Genomic DNA, 9,479 nt, shown 5'->3' on the forward strand with positions numbered 1-9,479 from the left:
CTAGTAACTAATTACTTTTGATATACGGTAATTTGTAAGTTAATTCAATTACTTTTGAAAGAAGTAACTAGTAACTGTAACTAATTACACATTTTCAGTAACTTGCCCAACACTGGAAACTACCCTCAGCTTTCTAAAGAGGTCAACCATTTGATGGTAAGCCAAAATATGTGGGAACAGTGCCTTCTGAAGTAGGCACAGTGCAATGTCGGGGGGAAAGCCTAAAAATGGCCCAGGGCCCAGTTCCCCGAAAGCATCTTAAGCCTAAGAGCGTCGTAAAGTCCCTCTTACGAACGTCTTAAGATTTGCCGACTGTTTCCCGAAACCATCGTAGCTTAAGAGCGTCGTGAAAACACTCGTAGAACTACGAGTGCTCCAGAGTACTCGTTACCGGCTAAGAGCGTCTTAACAGTACTTCTCACTGAGGTCACCAACAGGACATACAGAGGAATTACAACTTAGAATACATAATCCATCTTACGTTCCCATTCTTTATTGTGTTTACCTGTGATGAATCAGATTTTAGCGTGCAAAATAGCCTACATTTAATGGTCATAATAATGTGATGAAAAGCGGACAACAATGCAATCAAGTTATGAAACGAGACGTTGCCAGAATAGTTTGACATTATCTTTGCTAAGTGAATATTTTATTAAGCCTATGAGGTAAAAAGCAGAGAAAGCAACATGTGGTGTAGTCTGTAGCCTACTGCATCAAAATCTAAGCCTACACATTTCCTCTCTTTCTTACTCGACTTCTTTCTTATCTTCAAACGTGTTCTTAAGTGACACCGTGAAAAAATATTGCATGGTGCAACAATCTAATCTTAAAATAATTACAATTATGTATGTCTCTGTGTGGTATATAACCTACTTGGGATGCTTACATGCAGATGTCAAAGTGTTTCTATTTTCGTATTGATGTGAATTAATGTGTAGATCCGAAGTTTAAATGGTAGACCTATAGCTGTGACGTGCAGTCACCTGACATCACCGTCAAATCAGAGGATATTTCAGAACTATTAACGTGGACAGCTCCCCTTAAGAGCATCTTAAGAGCAGTGCACGCGCGTTCACGCTACGAGCATGTTCGGGAAACAGTCGGAAAAACCAAACGAACGATCGTAAGATGAATCGTAGAAAATCCTCGTAAGAGCGAGTCTCCGTCGTTATCGGGAAACTGGGCCCAGTTCAGATCTTAACAGAGAAGAATGGATGTGTTTTTTTGACCAGCACTAATGAATATTTGCTCTTGGGGTCCCCCTACAGCTGAGAAGTGCAATAATAAACAAACTAAATGCGTCTTTTGATTAGACGGAGACAACGAAACGCAGTTAGCGTCTAACCAGAAGTGCAAAAAAGCAGAAAAGTGCAATGTGAACAGTATAGACAGGTAGTGCAGTGTAAACAGTATATGGCATAGTGCAGTGTGGACAGTAGTATACAGTTAAGCAAGTGGCATAGTTCACAGTAGGGATATCTGCAGTGTATTAACAATAACATTATAAGAGCAGAATATGGATATACAGTATGGACAATATAGACATATATGAACAGTATACAGGTATGTGCAGTCTACAGTATGAAGGCATTAACATTATAAGAGCACTAGAGGTATGCATACGTGTAGTTACAATACATTTGTAATATAAATAGAATATATCAGATGCAACAACAGCAGTCTGTAGGAAGAGATCTCAGAATTCCTGTAGCATAGCAGCTGTTTGTCATTTTGATTCTGGAGAGTATGTGGGGGGGGTGGCAGTGTTCCTACCCCAACACCAAACCTCCTATGATACCGCTTGTATCGTTTTACAAGCGATAAGACCTGCTCAGAGTGTGGTAGAGGTACCGTTTGCCCTATTAAGAGTTTATCGAAATGATTTTGGAAATGTTATTTTAAGGTAAAAATACCCTTCACGGTGCCCTTAATTTAATAAAAAAAGGAAAACAAAATGAGAATCAGAATAAATGCATGTCCTTTTAATTTTTAAGCCCCTTTAAAATGTGAGTGTTGCCCACACTATACACATCATATTTAATAATTATTACATGTCATGACAATCAAACAAATCTCACACATCCTCAAAACTATGTCAATAAAAATATTTGATGTGTATTTAGCCGGACCCAGACCATTACTGAGACTATCTTTTGAAAAATGATTTCAGTGCTTAACTGTTACATAGAGCATACAGTATGATTAGAATAATGATGTTGCAGTTGACCTTGGTGATTTTGTAGTCTTGTCTGCATATATATCTCTTCTCTTTTTCCAGTTTGCTAAGCTACCTTAAGAACACTATTGGGATATTTTGTGGTCCTGTTTGGAAAATGCTTACTAATCTAAAACTACAGGACATGTGCAGGGGAAATTTCCAAATATACACTAGTGTGGTCAGCATGGTGCTTAGCTTCAGACCAATGCTTGACCTCATTTATAAATACTTTCAAAACATTTCCTTTAGGCTTAAGTGCTCTAGCCTGGAGAGCCAGCCCCAACTTAATCCCGCCCACACAATTTGAGGTCAGGAAGTTCGGTCTGGTTCCATTGAGAAACAACTATGCCCAAACGAGAGCAGGGGCCCGTTGCCCAAAACTAGGATTAAGCCGGGATATCTTGGTTATCCTGGCTCAATTTATCTGTGATCCGCTTGCACAAAAGCAGGATAGGGGGCTGTAGGATATGTTATGGTATAAGTTACCATGGAGATTTATTCTGTGGAGCTAGCCTGCTTTAGACCAGGCTAAGTTCCAGGATCTATTTAATCTCTTCCCTTATCTCAGTCAGCAATCACCGCAAACGGAAACCAATAGTTATTCCACTGCCCACTACACATTGTTATCACATATAACTAGACCCACTGTCATTATTTAAACGTTTGTGATCATTAATTTCAATCATTTTGGATAAATGATGATTTTTAGATGATGCTGCAATCATTAGATATTACAGTTTCCCATAGACTATAACGCTATGTATAAAATGACAGAATATTAGGGCCACAGAGAAAAAAAAATGCCACTGCAGGACATATTTAACTGAAATTCACAACATGCATCTCTACCACTGCAGGACATATTTAACTTAAATTTAAACCACACATATTAACTAATTTAACAGATATTGGTCCCTCACCAGCCGACCACTATCGTCATCAGGGAAGATTGCTTTACTTTATCATTGTAGCGGTGTTGCCTTTCTTTTTAATTATGTCCTTTACATACTCGCCATTCCCGACCTGTGGTGCGACAATATGACGTCACGGGAGCGCCGTAACCATTTATACTCGTGCGTGGTGGTCTCAACACTAGTTACAATATTCTCCTAAACAGAGGTGTTGCTGTTGTGAAAAGGCTATCGCTAACTACTTTACACTGTAAAACAAGCAATGAAGCTGCTCTAATTGCCATGGTGAATCTGTGTTCTATTTGAGGCAGCCGTGAGCGCGCACTTTTCCAGGATCGGTTTCACCTGGCTTGATGAATCCGTGTCTGCTCATCCTGGCTTGGTCTTTGTGCAACCAATTAAGCCTGGATGCTCTTGTTTTGAATTCATTGAGCTAAGATCAGTCACTTATCCTGGATGTCTTGATCCTACTTTTGTGCAACAGGCCTCAGTTCGCACCAATCAAATTGTATGGACGGGCTTTATTCAATGATGGACGGATGAGCAACGTACAGACAGATTCCAACCTTGTCTGTATGTTGGGTTGTAAAAGCAGCTTTCTCCCTTAGAGGCCTAATTTGCTCATATTTCCTAAAGATTGACTTTGCTAAATAAATTGCCAATCAAAGGCCAAATCAAGAAAGGCCAATCAAAATTCAAAACCAAATAAAGCTTGTGCCATATAAAGGTTCAAAGTTCTCAACATTTGACATGCTGCATTGGTACACTATTCATATCAAATTTTGAAATTCTGCCCATGGGGGAAATGAGTGCAGGTAGCCAAGCTAAGTTAATAAAAATAGTGTCAGTCCTTGGTGGAAACCAGTACCTTGGGGTACAATTTTGTGATCTTGTAGTGAATATGAGTGAGTGAATGAGTGAGTGTGATGTGCCTTTGAACACATGTATTTTTGTACAAAAAAATCACAAGTATACAACCAACTATTTGGGAAATAAGTATTCAATGTGAATAAGTAAATTCACATTGAAATGTGTCAGGAAGTGATTTTCAAGTTCAAGTTTATTGTCATGTACTTATAAATAGACATTTATTAGTAATGAAATGTATTATGCTCAAACGCCAGTTAAGCTGTAAATAATAAATTAAATAGTAGAATTAAAAAGGTATATTAATTACCAGAGGTGGGACCAAGTCACTGTTTGGCAAGTCACAAGTAAGTCCCAAGTCTTAGCAGTCAAGTCCAAGTCAAGTCCCAAGTAAATACAGAGAAGGGCAAGTCGAGTCCAAGTCCAAGTCACATCAAAGCCAAGTCGAGTCCAAGTCCAAGTCCCAATCTTTTTCAAGTCCTGAACAAGTCATCAGGTACTCTTCACTTAATAATGCCATTATTAGACTATCGATCATAATTTTAGCACTTCCATCTAATCCACAGTATTTTTTCTATAAATACAGATTAAAATATGTTCAATGTTTCTGTCTTGTAATCTTTTACGACATATGCATGTGCATACCTGTGTAATATACACATGTGCATACCTGAGTAATCTCTACAAAATGGATAGCTACATGACACTCAGCACAGCTGCAAATATATATAATGTTTTCCAAATTGCGGAGCCCACTGTAAGGACGAGTAATAATTTGACTGATGGTATTTCACTGCGCTAGGCCACAGATTTGCCTGCAAACAATTTATTAGGCTGTCTGCCAGTGGTGACTCATAAGGGAAGCCAAGGTCAACAGTTTTATATTATTTAAAAGATAATAATGACAGTAATTTTGTTTTAAAGTATTAATTTCTTAAGAAATACTAGACATTTGATGCTGTTTATCTAATTTGTAAATGGTGCACGGTCACTTTAAGCCCATTGTGTGCCACTGTCCACACGTTCTCATAATGATCTTTTTTTACCAGCTCCGTTCAAATATAGCCTATGGCTAGTCCACAAACTTGTTTGTGCCACATGTATAGCACAATTCTAACAATGATAAGCATGATATTAAGTTGGCACAAACAGCTTTCATTCCTTTGGAAAGAGAAGCATGTATGACATGATGCTTGCTTGACATTTTCTGTTTGCAATTAAAAGTGAATTATGAGCCTGGTAGCCAGTAGCCACCTAGCTACAGTAGCTGAGTGGAATGCGTTTCAATCGGCATATCATGTGCTTCATGTAAATAAATTATTGAATACTTCAAGACTCACCAGTTCCATTACACAAGGCAAAGACAACTCTTCATAATATTCTTGTCCACTTTCCAAATCACAGTGAGTGCAGCTATGTCATAGTGACCTGGATCTCATAGTTTATAACAGTATAGTAGGCTAGTGAGAAACGGATAAATTCACAATCTCCTCTAATCTCGTATTTTTTTGCCTCCACGATTTCTTTTTATATGTTTCTTATATTTAAAAGAAGATATCAATCATCATCAACAATGACAAGCCAGCTGGAACCTACTCGTTTTCTCTCCCTCTCGTGCTTGCTTAGATGTGTTCTCAATTAAATGCAGTAGCTTAGCATAAGTTTAAGTTGGATCTTAATGGAGAGGACTCGAAAAGTATCATCTTTATGTAACATGCTGTTGGTGCTTTTTGACAAACGTTCTCTAACAAGAGTGCAAATCAGTTTGCAGTAAAGCTACTAGTGATTGGCTAAATGTTGGTCCTTCCTCTGTCTCTTGGTGCCCTACACACAGTGCGTAACGCGTGTGGGGGTAGTGGCAGTAATCTACTGAACTGTGCTCTGGCCGCTTGTCTCCGCTATTTTTATTTTTTTTATTTTTTTTTAGTCGCGGGAAAGCGTCTCTGGGTTGACTGGTACACGATCAGGAAATTTAGTTTTTGATTCGAGACATGTCAAGTCATCACAAGTCAAAGAGGCAAAGTCCGAGTCAAGTCTTGAGTGAATAGTATTCAAGTCCAAGTCGAGTCGCAAGTCATGCCGAATTTTATCAAGTCAAGTCTGAAGTCATTAAAATCATGACTCGAGTCTGACTCGAGTCCAAGTCATGTGACTCGAGTCCACATGTCTGTTAATTACTAATTAAACAGGACTGAAGTGTGACATGAGTACTAAGAAGACAACAAGAATGAAAACTAAAGTGGTAAGTGCAATAACCTCTGAGGAGGTGTGAAAGTTGAACACATTATGAGGAAGTGTAATGACAGTTCAGCATCTTGGTGGCTTGTGGATAGAAACTGTCTCTGAATCTGCTGGAACAGGTCCAAAAGCTCTTGTAATTTCTACAGGATGGCAGGAGGGTGAAGAGACTGTGGCTGACCAGGCTTTAAAAACAATCCACAGAGATAAAGAAATCATTATGTTGCATTTTATTAAAAAGTGAGATGTAATATGATTTTTTTGTTTTGTCCAACACAAAACAAACATTAACACCTTAATTAATTATTGTTAATGTCATGATTAAGATATTGTGTAATATCACTTAATCACTTGTTCACTCCTTAGTATACATGTAAATCATAAAAATAATATGGACAATGTATTCACCATTAGCAGCACATAGTACCTGTGGTTTTGTAGGCTACATGCAATTCTGCAAACCAAAATGAATAAATAGTATAATGGTAACAATAATTGTTATTGTTTAGCTTATTTGACACCTAATTATGACAGAAATGGCCCCTATAAATATCCCTGGATAACATTCAGTAAATATGGTGTTAAGTGTCAATGCTAACCAGGCTAATAAATAAGCCATGTATACGGCAGGTAATGCTGTAATCCAGATACATGGTAGACTCCTGCCCGAGTTGCTCTCAGGCGCAAATATGCGAATGTAATTGCCTAGCTTGTTGCACTTATAGCATTCCTGTTTGTCTTTGTGGGAAAGAACATGGACGCCACAAGGGCAGTAGCTGACTCGGTAGTGCTGGGCACTTGCCTAGAACATGAGAGCAAGTTTGTGGCTCATCTAAACAAGCTACGGGATGATTCACACTTGCATTCATATTCCAGCTTCATCACACTTACAATTTCAATTTCAACAAGTGCTGTCGCGTTTTTCTCGAGCCATGAGGGGCATGAGCAGTAGCAGGCATTTTCACAGTTAGTAGATTATTACTACACACTGAGAAATATTATTGGTGGATAACTTCACTGATTTGGTTTCATAATATTTTTTTGAAGAATAGGTCTATGGGACTTAACATTGGAGCTGCTCTTTGATAGGAATGCAACCACTGGGGGTGCTGATTTTCACTTTCCATCCCTATTCGGTTGTTAAGTCCGACATCACAGGTCGAAAAAAATGTTTACTAGCGCAGCCAGCCTGTTTTCGCGACTTGTAGCCTAAACCTTGTCACCATCACCCCCGTTTTAGTGAGAGTAAAACAAAATCGCTTACATTTAACAGAGTAATTACTGTAGCTGTGCAGCCAGATGATACAATCAAGGGTAATGTCCAGGCTTCCGCAAAAAAAAGGATTTTATTAGGTTGAGGCAACCAATGAGTAGTATCCCAGATAGCAAAATCAGATTGGCAGATAGCGGGCTGCCGGTGGCGTGCCACTTGTGGTCCGCCGTTGGACCACCATCTCTTTAAATTTAACTTGTCATAAATATTAAGAAAAGTTAAGCAAAATATTGGGCAATTTGTCTGCAACCTGCCAGCGGACCGCCAGAGTACCGATGATCAAAATGCCAGCGGACTGCCAGCTATGCCCCAATGGACCGACAGTGGTCCGCCAGCCTCTTGCTATCTGGGATGCTAAGATGACACTTTTCTTAAAGGCTACTCTGAATAGCGTTTTTTTTTTTTTTTAACAAAAAATCTATACTGCATGTCCTGCCAAAGAAAGAGTTGAGGGAGAAATGGTTAGAATTAGACACTATGATACCAAATTAATGATGTGTTCGGCACATTGATGACTTCGTCAACTTCGAGGAATACATGGGGTTTGCATCAAAGTTGGTATTGAAACCTGGAGTTGTGCCATCACGAAGGTTGCCCACCTCTCAGCCTTTGGTACTTTAGTACTTTTATCTACACATGGAAATCCTATTTTAAAAAAAGTTATATGTAATTATATGACCTATAGAGTGCGGTACCGTCATTTTGTATGCGTTCGATTAGCATTTTAGCCTGTTCTGGTTCGTAAGAAGAAATCTCTGTGAGTGAATGAATGGGGTTTCGATAATTCTAAAAACAAAAATGTCTCCGATAGTTAAATAACTGCTTGTGAGTCCCCGCATTCGTATCCTTTCAATAAAATTAGCGTGTATGTTGTCTCCGTGAAGACTTTACATCTGCTATATCTCTAAAATATGACTGTTGCTATGCCTCAGCTACCAGCGAAAATATTAAACTACAAACTGTCTCCGGCGCTGTCTTCTAGTTGAATGTGTCACAAGGCGAACAGAAGCTAACCATAGTTAGCTTTTCCGAGCGAGGATAACAACTTTTCTCACAATGATCATGCAGTTAAATAAAGTTAAAATGTTGATTACAGAAGGGTAAGGTTGTAAAAATCGGTTGGATAGTATAAATCAGATGTTTTAGATACTATAGACTGTAATGTAAGTTACATGAGAAGTCGAGGGGAGTGAGCAGTAAAGAGTTACAGTATCTGTAACCAATTGATACCTCTCAACTCTCCTGCAGGCAGGCGACGTGCTGTAGTCCGCTTATTTTTTGCAATTTTATTTGTTACTACCAATCAGAGCAAAGCTTATTTACACGTTAAATATTCATCAGAAAAGCAGTCGTCTCCTCTACCAGGCTTTTCAGACAATGTTACTGTAGAGTAGCTTGAAATAAGCCATCCAAGGCATTTCCAACCCAAATTAATACAAATAAAGGACATCAAGGATTATAACAAAATTAATAAAATAGGTGTGGCATTGGACCTTGAAACCCTGGTGATGAAACATTTGGGTGTAAGAGGAGAAACTACATTTAAAGAAAAACTATGCAGTTTGGGCAATTTCTTGTTCTTGTTGTTTCACTTTTTGCTCGCAGGTTTCTCTGCAGAGCTCCCCCTATAGCCTCAGAGTATATGATTTACGACATTCCTCAATCAGGCTGTCATTTCCCTCTTCTCTGTTCCTCCGACAACGGTTTACTCGCTTTTTGCTTCTTTTCGCTGGCTCTGTCATGACGAATGTCTGAGAAACTCCATCGCTACCTTGTTCTAGCCGGTGCCTGGCGTGTATGTGTGCAAATGCAGTAAAGCAATTTGTTACACTTGTTACTTCCTCGTTAAATGTCACATAACAACCTGTTCATATAACCATTCCAATGACTTCGAAGCTGTTAAAGGTGCGATTTGTAGGATTGTTACTGAACGTTCTATAGGCCAAAATCAAAACACTGGTGAACGTTCTCC

The sequence above is a fragment of the Alosa sapidissima genome, chromosome 13 (genome assembly GCF_018492685.1).
Source record: "Alosa sapidissima isolate fAloSap1 chromosome 13, fAloSap1.pri, whole genome shotgun sequence".
Taxonomy (NCBI): domain Eukaryota; kingdom Metazoa; phylum Chordata; class Actinopteri; order Clupeiformes; family Clupeidae; genus Alosa; species Alosa sapidissima.